The sequence below is a fragment of the Trichechus manatus genome, unplaced genomic scaffold, assembly GCF_000243295.1.
Source record: "Trichechus manatus latirostris isolate Lorelei unplaced genomic scaffold, TriManLat1.0 scaffold00282, whole genome shotgun sequence".
Taxonomy (NCBI): domain Eukaryota; kingdom Metazoa; phylum Chordata; class Mammalia; order Sirenia; family Trichechidae; genus Trichechus; species Trichechus manatus.
Window position 1 is genome coordinate 1,775,605 of NW_004444218.1, and position 13,200 is coordinate 1,788,804.

The following is a 13,200-nucleotide window of genomic DNA, read 5'->3' on the forward strand; positions in this document are numbered from 1 at the left end:
AAGCACAGTGAACAGCCAGGTGCACTGCTTGACTTCTGCCCATTGAAAGGATTTCCCTTCACCACTGTCCTTCAGGGAGGTCCCAGAAAGGGGCTGTAGTGCTGTAGCTGTCCACTTTCGAATGGTGCCTGCATATTGCGCAGAACAATCTGTAAACTAGGCACAAGTTTTCTCTCTTCAGTCAACTGATCATAAGGAGCTCCCCATGAGGCCGTAGGTGCAGACTGAGAGATGGAAGGAAATTTGACAGGTGTGGAGACCGTGGACATTTGGGCCACTTCCTCATGCAACTTACTTGTGCCTTCAGGTCCTGCTTGGGCCCGATCTCATATATACCACTTCTATTTAATGAAGGAGTGCTGCTGTGCATGTCCAACTTTATGACTTTGTGGGTCAGACAACACCCAGTTCATGATGGGCAGCTTAGGCCACATGGTGACTTGCTGTCCCATGGTTAAGCATTCAGTCTCTACTAAGGCCCAGTAACAAGCCAAAAGCTGTTTCTCAAAAGGAGAATAGTTATCTGCAGAGGATGGCGGGGCTTTGCTCCAAAATCCTAAGGATCTGTGCTGTGATTCGCCAGTAGAGGTCTGCTAAAGACTCCAAACAGCATTTCTGTTTGCCATGGACACTTCAAGCACCATTGGATCAGCTGGATCGTATGGCCCAAGTGGCAGAGTGGCTTGCGCAGCAGCCTGAACCTGTTGCAGAGCCTTCTCTTTTTCTGGGCCCCACTCAAAACTAGCAGCGTTTCGAGTCACTTGATAAATAGACCAGAACTGCACTCCCAAATGAAGAATGTTGCCTCCAAAATCCAAAGAGGCCCACTAAGCATTGTGCCTCCTTTTTAGTTGTGGGAGTAGTCAGATGCAATAACTCTTCCTTTACTTTAGAAGGAATATCTTAACATGCCTCACACTACTGGACCCCTAGAGATTTCACTGAGGTGGAAGATGCCTGAATTTTTGTGGGATTAGTTTCCCACCTTCTAGCACACAAATGTTTTACCAATAAGTCCAGAGTCATTGACACTTCTTCCTTACTAGATCCAATCAGCATAATGTCATCAGTGTAATGGACCAGTGTGACATCTTGTGGAAGGGAAAGGTGAGCAGGGTCCCTGCGAACTAAATTATGACATAGGACTGGAGAGTTGGTGTAGCCCTGAAGTAGGCAACTGAAGGTGTATTGCTCGTCTTGCCAGTTGAAGGCAAACTGCTTCTGATGGCTCTTGTGAACTAGCTCTGATTTTCTTCAACTTCACCTTGAACTTGCATATGAGCAGTTTGATGGTCTGTTCCTTAGCCACTGGACTCATTCTGACTGATGATATTGAGCTTGTCTATCATCTCTTTCCAGAGATGTAGTCAATTTGATTCTTGTGATTTCCATCCGATGACATCCACACGTTGTTGAAAAAAGGTATTTGCAATGAAGAAGTCGTTGGTCTTGCAAAATTCTATCATGTGATCTCTAGCGTCGTTTCTGTCACCAAGGCCGTATTTTCCAGCTACCAATCCTTCTTTATTTCCAACTTTCACATTCCAATCACCAGTAATTATGAATGCACCTTGATTGCATGTTTGATCAATTTCAGACTGCAGAAGTTAGTAAAAATCTTCAGTTTCTTCATCTTTGGCCTTAGTGGTTGGTGCTTAAATTTGATAAATAGTCATAATAACTGGTCTTCTTGTAGGCGTATGGATATTATCCTATCACTGACAGCATTGTACTTCAGGGTAGATCTTGAAATGTTCTTTTTGATGATGAATGTAACGCCATTCCTGTTCAATTTGTCATTTCTGGTATAGTAGACCAATATGATTGTCTGATTCATAATGGCCAGTAGCAGTCCATTTCAGCTCACTGATGCCTAGGATATCCATCTTTATGCATTCCATTTCATATCTGACAACTTCCAATTTTCCTAGAATCGTAGTTGGTACGTTCCACGTTCCAATTATTAATGGATGTTCGCAGCTGTGTCTTGTCATGTTGAGTCATGTCACATCAGCAAATGAAGGTCCCAAAAGGTTGACTCTATCCACATCATTAAGGTTGATTCTCCTTCGAGGAGACAGCTCTTCCCCAGTCGTATTTTGAGCGCCTTCCAACCTGAGGGGCTCATTTTCTAGCACTATATGGGACAGTGTTCTGCTGCTGTTCATAAGGTTTTCTGGCCAGTTTTTTCGGAAGTAGACCACCAGGTCTTTCTTCTTGTCTGTCTTAGTCTGGAGCTGCACTGAAACTTGTCCACCATGGGTGACCCTGCTAGTATTTGAAATACCAGTGGCATAGCTTCCAGGATCACAGCAACACCCAAGCCACCAAAGTACAACAGACTGACAGAGGAGTGGTTTTTTATTAGTGTGTTATTTAGTTTCCGTGGTGTTTTCTTTTCTTTTTTTTTTTCCTATTACTGATTTCTAGCATCACACCCTTATGGTCAGAGAAGATTCTTTATATGATTTAGATTTTTAAAAATTTATTGAGGTTTCCATTGTGACCTAAGATATGATCTATTCTGGAGAATATTCCGTGTGCATTGGAGAGGAATGTTTATTGTGCTCCTGTTAGGTGGTGTGTTGTATATATGTCTTAGGTCTAGTTGGTTAATAGTGTTAGTCAGGTTTTCTATATATTTATTGATTTTCTTCCTTCTTGTTCTGTCTGTTCTCTGTAGTGGTGTACTAAAGTCTCAACTATTATTGTAGAGCCGCTATTTCTCTCTTTAGATCTGTTAGAGTGTGCTTTATAAATTTCAGGGCACTGGCATTGGGTGCATAAGTATTTATAACTTTTATTTTTTCTTAATGTCCTTTTTATCATTATATAGCATCTTTGTCTCTTATATTTTTACTTAAAGTCTATTTTGTCAGATACTAATATTGCCACTCCTGCTCTCTTTTGGTTGCTATTTGCTTGGTATTTTTTTTTCCATCCTTTAATTCATAACCTATTTATTTCTTTGTGCTTAAGGTGTGTCTCTTGCAGGCAACAAATTGATGGGTCATGTTTTTTTATCCATTCTGCCACTCTCTGTCTTTTGACTGGTAAATTCAATCCATTTACATTCAGTGTGATTATCAGTAGGGATGAATTTATTGTTACCATTTTTTTTATGTTGATAAAGGTTTCTTTGCACTTCTTTACTTTCTGTACTAAGTTCTTTTTGTATATGGATTTTCTTTTCTTTCATTTATTATTGTTGATTTTTTTGTTTACTGAGTTTTTTTGTTTTTCTTCTCCTATGGTTTGGTGAGTAGATTTATTAATTTTCTTCTTGGTTAGTATGAGGTTTATATTTAACATCTTACAATTAAAACAGTCTGTTATGTCTTGAAATTGCCTTAACTTCCTCTTCATGTGGAAGTTCTATAACTACACCATGCATTCCCCCTTTTGTTTTGATGTTTTACTCAATTACAACTTTGTTTCTCGATTTGATTTCCTATAGTCATTTTTTAACTTTACTGTTGTGACATCTTCACCTGGCTTAGTATTAGGGTCATGCTGTCATGTACCTTTACCTCAGGTTGTTGTCTGTTGTCGCTGATTTTCTGTCGGAAGGACTCCCTTTAATATTTCTTGCAGTGCTTGTCTGGTGGTTACAAGTTCCCTTAATTTCTGCTTGTCTGAGAATGTCCTAATTTCTCACTCATTTTTGAATGATAATTTTGCTGGGTATATAATTCTTGGTTGACAGTTCTTTTCTTTCATGGCTTTGTATATGTCAACCATTGTCTTCTTGCCTGCATAGTTTCTGATGAGAAGTCAGTGCTTATTCTTACTGGGGCCCCTTTGTAGGTGATATTTCACTTTTCACATGCTGTTCTCAAAATTCTTTCTTTGTCTTTGGATCTGGAAAGTTTGATTATGATGTGTCTTGGTGACTTTTTCTTGTGAGTCTATCCTATATGGTGTTCACTGAGCTGCTTGGATAATAGTCTTCTTGTCTTTCATGATATTTGGAAGTTTTTTGTCATTAATTCTTTTTTTTTTTAATATTTTGTGTTCTAGGTGAAAGTTTACACAGCAAATTATATTCCCATTTAAAAATTCATACACAGATTGTTCTGTGACACTGGTTACAATCCCCGTAATGTGTCAGCACTCTCATCATTTCCACCCCACCTGCCTTGTTTCCATCCATTCAGTTTCCGTACCACTCCTTGCCGTTTCATCTTTGGTTTTGTGTAAATACTGACTGTTTGGTCTCATATGGTTGATTGTTTAAAGGAACACATTCTTCACTGGTGTTATTGTTTATTTTATAATCCAGTCTATTATTTGGCAGAAAGGTGACCTTCGGGAGTGGATTCAGTTCCAGGTTAAAAGGATATCTTAAGACAGTAGTCCCGGGGATTCCTCTAGTCTCTATTAGTCCAATAATTCTGGTCTTTTTTTCTTTTTTTTTTTTTTTTAATGAAGTTGAGTTTTGTTTTACATTTTTCTCCCATTCTAACTGGGACCTTCCATTGTGTTCCTGGTGAGAGCGATTGGTAGTGGTAGCCAGGCACCATTGAGTTCTTCTGCCATTAATTCTTCAAAGGTTCTTTCGGTACTTTTTTTCCTCTTCCGCTTCTGGGATTCCTATTATGCGTGTATTATTTCTCTTAATCGTAGCCCATGTAACCCGTAGGCTTTCATTGTTTTTCCTCTGTCATTTTTCTGTTTGTTTCTCATTTCTAGTGACATCAAAGGTTTTGTACTCTGTGCACTGATTCTTCCTTCCATTGTTACAGTTCTACTTCTGTGTCCTTCCATTGAGTTGTTTATTTCTATTATTTTGATATTAAGTTTTTGAATTTCTAGTTCTTGCTTTTGTAAGGATTCTATTTGTTTATTTAATTTGATGTTTTCTTCTTGTTTTGGTTTCCTGAATTCTTCTAATCTTTTTTTCATGCTTTCCTGGATCTCTCTGAGGAGGCATAATGCTAGTTTTTTGAATTCTCTGTCCGGTAATTCTATTATCTGTTCTTTCTCATTGACCATTTCTGTCCCTTTATTTTGTTCGTTTGCTTGAGCCATCTTTTCTTCCTCTTCAGGTGATTTGTAACTGACTGTTGTCTTTGAGGCATTAAAGGTTTTATTATACTTATTTATATATATATTTTTTTAATTGTTTGTTTTTTTTTGATATATCGGGAGCTTGGTCCCTTTTTTATTTTGGTTGCTTCCTTTTATTTGTATTGTTTTAATTGTTGTAGTTTTGTGTTATTAGTCTTTGCATGACTTTGGTGCTGTCAGTTGACTGGATGTGCTTTCCTGTCACTAATGAGTATGGTGTGTTGCATACACCTGGGTATTCTATGTCATTAGGTGTGTATGACTTCCCTTGGAGGATTTCGTGGACCTGAGAGAGCAGGTCCCTTCCCTGGTGTGAGGCGCCAAGTATCAGGTGGTCAGGATCCCTTCACAGCTCTTGAGGGATAATGTGATCCCTTTGCTTTGGTGTGAATGTCTAGTGTGGCCCCAGGGAGTAGGACGGGCACAGGGCAGGGACAGGGGGAAGGGTATCAGGACCTGCAGGAGCAGTTCAGATGGGGGGTGTGGGGAGCTGGGGTGCGTGAGTGGGGGTTGGGCAAGGATAGTACGCCAGGCCCTGTGCGGGCAGGTCAGGCAGGGAAAGGCGGTGGGGCGCCAGTGTGCGAATGGGCCAGGCTGCAGCAGGTGGGGCTTCGTCAGGGGTGGAATGCCAGTGTGCAAGCAAGCGGGCCAGGTAGGGGCAGTTGAGGGTCCACCAGGTGTGGAGTACTGGTATGTGTGAGCTGGCCAGGCAGGGGTGGGTGGGGGTCGGGGTGCTGGTTCGTGTGCAAGCTGGCTGGGCAGTGTTGGATGGGGATCAGTCAGGGGGCTGGGCACCGGAATCCTGTAGCAGCGGCCTGGTGGAGTCACGGAGACCTGTACAAGGAAAGGGGCCGCTCTAAGGGAGTGGAAGGGGGAGGCTTCTAGTTGTTACTCTGTGGGTTACTATTCAGAGAGCATCTCCAGACCAAATGAATGGGCGCTGCCGCTGACTGGCAATCCCAGCCCTAGTTCCCTCTCCTTTCTGCACTCTCCAGAGATATTAGATCTCTTATTTGTCCTCGTGTTGTTTACCTTTGCCCCTTTGCAGATCTGTACTCCCTGTCCTATTTGTCCCTTGTTCTCAGGCTTCAACAATTCAGACTACCTTAGTTTGCTCCAGTAGCACTTCCCTGTGTTTTTCTAATTTCAGAGATGTGGCGCACCCATGTGTTACCCTCTCGGGCTTGGTCAGACCTGGGACGAGTTCTGCCCATCTCAATTCCTTCCAAGTTTGTTTACCCAGTATCTCTACCTCCAGCTGTTTTTTCATGTAGTTATCTTCCTGCACTTCTCACCTAGGGATGATGCTTGCTTCCATCCCAGAATGGCAATGCTGCACTGGGCCAGCAGGCAGGTCATACACGATCCTTGGTTCCTGTGTTCCTGCTGGTTCCGTTCTGTTTTCTCCTTCTGATCTTTGATCCATCTGATTCTTCAGCCCTCTGTTTGAGTTCAGGGGTCCAAGGTTGTTATTTGTGTCTCTTTTACTTAGTTTCTCAAGTCTTTGTTGTAGGGGAATGTTCCAGTGTGTCTAACTAAGTTGCCATCTTAATCGGAACCTTCTCTTTTTTCTTCTTTTTTTTTCATCTTCTCTTCGTGTACAGCTTAAAGAGCTGTCTAGTGTCCTTGTCTTTCCATCTGAGGAACTCTCTTTAGCATTTCTTTCAAGGCAGGTCTGGTGGTAACCAATTTTCTCAGTTTTTGTTTATCTGAGAATGTCTTGATTTCACCCTTGTTTTTGAAGGATAGTTTTACCAGATAAAGAATTCTCAATTGACAGGTTTTTTTTTTCCAGCTCTTTATATATATTGTTCCATTGCATTGTTGCCTCTGAAGTTTATGTTGAGAAATTGGTACTTAATCTTATTGAGGCTCCCTCATATGCTCTGCTGGGCTTCCCTGTTGGTGCTTTCAGTATTCTCTTCTTATTCTCTAGTTTTCAAGAGTTTGTTTACAATGTATTTACAAATTGGAGTAGGTCTTTTTTGGATTTATTTTACTTAGAGCTCGTGATCTTCCTGGATTTGTAGATGAAACTCTTTAAACAAGTCTGGGGAGTTTTCTGCCATTATATCTTCAAAGATAATCTTTCTATCCCTTTCTTTCTCTCCACTTCTTCCAGGATACCCATAATGTATATGTTTGTTTGCTTGATGATGTTCTATAATTCCATTTGACTTTGCTAATTTTTCTTTATTCTTTTCTCCTTTTTTTTCCTTGAGACTCAATAATTTTGATTATCTTGTTCTCTAGTTCAGTTATTCTTTCTTCTGCCAGCTGAGATCTGTTGTTGAATCCTTCCACTGTATTTTCCATTTCATTTATTTTTCAGCTCCAATATTGTTTTTTTAATTTCCATATTGAGATTCTCATTTTGTTTACTGATTTCCTTTAGTTTGTTGTCCATGCATTCTTTAAATTCTTTGAGCATATGTAATATGTTTGAAAGTTCTCTACTTTGCTCTTTATCCAGGTTTCCATAAGACTGTTTCTGTCTCTTCGTATTGTTCTTTTTGATTAGGTCATCTTTTCTTGCTTCTTTGTATGCCTTGTAATTTTTTTGTTAGATTTGGGACGTTTGAATATTATAGTGTGGTAATTCTGGAACTCAGAATTTTCTTCTTCCTGAGAGATTGTAAATTTTTGTGTTTTTTTCTCCCTAATTGTTGAATACTGTAGTAGTTCATCTGCTCAGGAACCTCCTCTATTATTGAAATGTGTGTCATTATCAAAGACTCTGATCCAAAGCCCTTGTCCTCATAGTGTTTTGAAGGAGTTTTTTTGTACTTCAGGGAGAAAAAAGAACAGCAGTGTATTGAAAATATCTGATTCTCCCAGTCCTCATGGATTGCTGTTATTACTTGATATAGGCTGTATTCAACTATTTGTTTAGTGCTTTTCTAAGCTACTTTTTATAAAATGGGATTTCCAATTCTATTATCTTTTCAATCAGCTTGTGGTCTGACTGATTTCACTAGAGAGTGCTCTGGCCCTTTGATTTTGCTGACAGTGTCACACCTCTAGGGAAAGGCCAGAATCTCCACTCTTGTTTGAGTCTTTCAAAGCATCCCTGGACCAAGCCTTCTCTGTAAATTATGCAACCTCAGTACCTGGAGGAGAAGGTCCCCACTGTCTGCTGTCACCAGCCAGCTGATCTAGAAACACAAGCCACTGCCCCACCATTGTAGCAGGGCTGAGGAATGAGGGGTGTTAGCCAGTTGGTACAGATGGTTGTCTAGGAAAGATCAGCAATTTATCCCTTCACTTAGCAGTTCCTTGGTTAATCTGTCTCCAGTCTGCCTCCAGAGCCCTAAAATAGTTCTAAAAGCTCTTTTTTGGGCAATAGATGATTTGGTGGAGAGACAGATCTTTACAACTTCTTAAATAGCCTCTTTGGTTTTCAAATTTTAACTTGTTACTTTAAACTACCCAGGGCAGGCCTTTCTCAGATTTCTGCCCTTGGAGGCCTATTGTTTGAAACCATGAAGAGGAATTGCTTTCATTTGATTCATGGTATCTGTAGGCATTCAAAAAAATTTTTTTTATCTCCAGCCCTGCCAGAAGTGTGGGGCTGGCCTGTCTGTGAAGACCCTGGATCTCCTCAGTTTTTATGGCTGCCCCCAGACAGATACGAAGATACGAAAGTTCACCAGCCAAAGCTAAGTCTGGTTTCCACACTCCTGGTTGAATAGGGAGCATAGGTTACAAGTTGCAGTTCATAGCCCAGTGCGCCTGGAGTCTGTACTTACGCAGAAGTTGGGAGGTGGGAAGCTGTATACTATAGAGAGACAAACTTTCCTACTTTGTTCTTTGTTCAGCTTTCTATTAGAGGCTTTGGCTGTTTGACTGGTTTCCAGAGTTCTGAGTCCATTAGTTCCACCACACTATGTATTTTGTTATTTTATTTTTCTGTAATTGTTTTGGGAAGGTGGGAATGTTCAACTGCTTATGCCTCCATCCTTTCTTCTGTTGTGCTTTAGATGAAGGTTTACAGAGCAAATTAGTTTCTCATTAAAAGTTAATACACACATTGTTTTGTGACATTGGTTGCCAACCCCACAATGTGTCAGCACTCACCCCTTCTCAACCTTGGGTTCCCCATTACCAGTTTTCCTGTTCCCTCCTGCCTTCTAGTCCTTGCCCCTGGGTTAGTGTACCCATGTAGTCTCATTTTGTTTTATGCGCCTGTCTAATCTTGGCTGAAGGGTGAACCTCAGGAGTGACTTCAGTACTGAGTTGAAAGGGTGTTGGGGAGCCTTACTCTCAGGGTTTCTCCAGTCTCTGTTAGACCAGTAAGGCTGGTCTTTTTTTCTGTGACTTAGAATTTTGTTCTACATTTTTCTCCAGCTCTGTCTGGAACCCTCTCTTGTGATCCTTGTCAGAGCAGTCAGTGGTGATAGCTGGGTACCATCTAGTTGTGCTGGACTCAGTTTGGTGGCTGCTGTGGTAGTTGTGGTCCATTAGGCCTTTGGACTAATTTTTCTTCCCTTGTGTCTTTAGTTTTCTTCATTGTCTCTTGCTCCAGACACTTATGCCTCCATCTTGCCAGCCTCTGCTACAGCTCTGTAATGTTTTTAACTAAAAAAAAAATGGACTTTATTAAATACCATGAGTGGGAAATTCATGCTGGAGAAACTGCTTTTTTTCCTTTGACTCCTCTCTCATCTCTCATGCCCCAATCCTTCTCTCTTTGAAGAACCAACTTAAAATCTATGTCCTTCATGAAGTGTCCACTAGTGCCCAGAGACAGAAGTAAACTCTTCTGATTTCCACTGACAGTAGTCTCCCCCTACCTCCCTTGTCATGTTCTACCTTGCATTTTATTTTTTGATGTTGTTGCTGAGAATGTACCCAACAGTTTCTATGTGTGCCTTTCAGTGACATTGATTACTTCAAGTTGTGCAACCATTCTCACCTTCCTTTTCTGAATTGTTCCTCCTCCACTAACATAAACTCACTTCCCCCTAAGTTTTTGTATCTTTCAAGTTGCTGTTGTCAATTTGATCCCATATAAATCTTAAAAGAGCACAGTACTCAGGGTAGACATTCTTTACTAGTGAAGCTTAACTGTTGTTTAGTTTTAAGAAGACTTCAGGAGGTATTTTTTGTTTTTAAGTTTTAAGGATTATCTCAGGGCAGTAGTTTTTGGGAGTTCATCCAGCCTCTGAGACTGTAGAAAATCTGGATTCCATGAGAATTTGAAATTATTTTCTGTGTCTTCTCTCTTTTGATCAGGATTCTTCTATAGAGTCTTTGATCAAAACATTCAGTAATGGCAGCTGGCACCATCCAGTTCTTCTGGTCTCATGGCAAAGAAGGCAGTTGTTCGAGGAGGCAAGCTGTACATTCCATTTTTGCCTCCTATTCCTGACTCCTTCTTCCTCTGTTGCTCCAGGCATATAGAGACCAAATGTTGTACCTTGGATGGCCACTTGCAAGCCTTTTGAGACCCAGGCACTATGGAATGAACCTAGGAGATACAACAGAAGCACTGAAAACAGTATTAGGCCAATTAACTGGGATGTCCCATGAAACCATGACTCTAATCGGTAATGTTTTTAAGGTTCTTACATGAACCCTTTTTTATTTTTTTAAAACCTTTATCTCCTGTGATAGTCACTTAATTTTTTTAACAGCTTTATTGAGATGTGGAGCCCTGGTGGCGAAGTGGTTAAGAGCTCAACTGCTAACCAAAAGGTTGATAGTTCAAATCCACCAGCCCCTCCTTGGAAACCCTATGAGACAGCTCTGCTCTGTCCTGTAGGGTTGCTGTGAGTTGGAATCAACTTGACGGCAACACGCTTGGTCTGGTTATTGATATCTAATTTTTATACCCAAAATTTACTGGTTTTAAGTGTATGATTTAATGATTTTTAGTATATTTACAGAGTTCTGCAATCATAACCACAGTCCAGTTTAGAACATTTCTGTCACTTCAGAAAGAGTCCTCATGCCATTTGCAGCTACTCCCTGTTCTGTTCCTTAGTTTTGGCAACCACTAGTATATGTTATGTCTCTTACAGATTTGCCTTTTCTGAACACTTCATGTAAATGGAATTATACAATTTGTGGTCTTTTGCATCTGCCTTCTTTCACTTAGCATAATGTTTTTTAGGTTTATCCATGATATAGCATGTATCAGTAGATCATTCTTTTTATCGCCAAATATTATTTCGTTGTATGGCTATGAAAAAAACAAAAACCAAACCCACTGCTGTCAAGTCGATTCCAGCTCATAGCGACTGTATAAGTAGAGCTGCCCGATAGCGTTTCCAAGGAGCAGCTGGTGGATTTGAACTGCTGACCATTTCTTTAGCAGCCAGTCTCTTAACCACAGTGACACCAGGGCTCCTGTGTGGATATACCACATTATATTTTTTTATTTATCTATTTACCAGTTGTTGATCATGTGGTCCCCCCTGTCCCCCCCCCCCACTTTTTGGCTGTTACGAATAATGGTGCTATGAACATCGGTGTACAAGTTTTTGTGTAGACATGTGTTCATTTTTCTTGGATAAATACGTGGGAGTGGAATTGCTGGGTCATATGGTAAATTTGTACTTTTTAAGAAATTGCCAAACTTTTTTAAAGTGACTAGATTTACTTTTTTTTTTTTTAATGTAGTTAGCAGTACATCTTTCTTGATTCTCTCCCCCGCCCCCAGTTGTATGAGTCTTAGTACATTCAGTTGTATCAAATATTGTACCAGAGTTATGTTGACATTTTGTCTCTCAGAGCCCCTTTACTGCCCCAGTCTGACCTAGCGATTGCTGGGCACATGATATCTAGTTTTTCCCACTATTGGTGATGTTAAATTTGATCACTTGATTAAGGTAATATCTGCCAGATTCTGGATGTTTTTCAGCAATCTTACACCCAATTGTTTTAATTTATATTGATGACTCTTCTCTGAATCAGTTATAACAATGGTGGTTTAAAAAAACGATAATTTTTCTGATTCTGTCATACCCACCACATTTAATAGATATTATTCTATAAAACCACCACCTGTCTGTTAGTTTGTTGTACTGTGGTAGCTTGCATGTTGCTATGATGCTAGAAACTGTGTCACCCATATTTCAGTTACCAGCAGGGTCACCCATGGTAGGCAGATTTCAGCAGAGCTTCCAGGCTAAGACAGACTAGGAATAAAGGCCTGATGATCTACTTCTGAAAGTTAACCAGTGAAAACCCTATGGATCCCAAAAGAATACTGTCCAATTATAATGTTGGACAATGAGCCCCCTAGTGGCTGCAACAATGGACTGGAGCATTATCAAGGATCATGAACATGATGCAGGACTGGTCAGTGTAATGTTCTGTTGTACATCGGGTTGCTGCCGTGAATCGGAGCCTACTGGACAGCAACTAAACAAAATTTTTATAAAGAGCTTTTCTATTTCTTCTTCCTCATTTTCTGACAGTATAAGGTATTCCAGGCTCATCTTGTACATGCCTTGTCCCAACATGCAATCAGACATTTCTCCAAGGAGCCCTGTTCCTTTTAGTGGGAAATGGTATTAAGAAAGCAAGATCTGGGTGTTACTATGCTCATTGTTACTGGAGTGGCATTGCTTCTAGGTGCCTTCAGTGGATAAAACTAGTAAACTTTTTGTTTAAAGCATGAGTTTATATTTATTGATAACTCTAATTCCAATCCATACTAGATTTCTTCTCTTATTCCATATTTGTATCTCTCTTTTCCCATAGTACGAACTCTAGTTCCCAGCATCTATATATTTACTCATTTGGTCAATCCCGTAATATACATAAAATAGTTTTGGAATTATCCTATATTACTACCAGTAACAAACAAAGTAAGTTTCAGGATTTTTTTTTGCAGTTCTTTATGTTTTTAGATTGTTTCCCTCTGAGGAAATATAGTCACTAGAGTTCTCTAGTCATAATTTACTTGGATTCATTCATTTTTTTCCCTTCTGTGTGGTTATGTTAACATTTGATTCTCTTTGTATTCAGTGTTAAGACTTTGTCCTCTTGTTGATTTCATTTATTTTTAATTTTTAAAAATTGAGATATAATTCATCTATCATAAAATTCACCCTTTTAAAGTATACAATTAAGTGATTTTTAGTATATTCACAAGGTTGTACAAATGATTTTATTTTTAGA

The 13,200-nt window shown here is 39.9% G+C and overlaps 1 protein-coding gene across 1 annotated transcript in view; it reads left to right on the top strand.

Moving 5' to 3' along the window:
• Positions 1 to 13,200, top strand: part of DGCR2 (DiGeorge syndrome critical region gene 2) — a 118,603-nt gene that overhangs the window by 22,947 nt on the left and 82,456 nt on the right. The gene's annotated exons all lie outside the window — the stretch shown is intronic.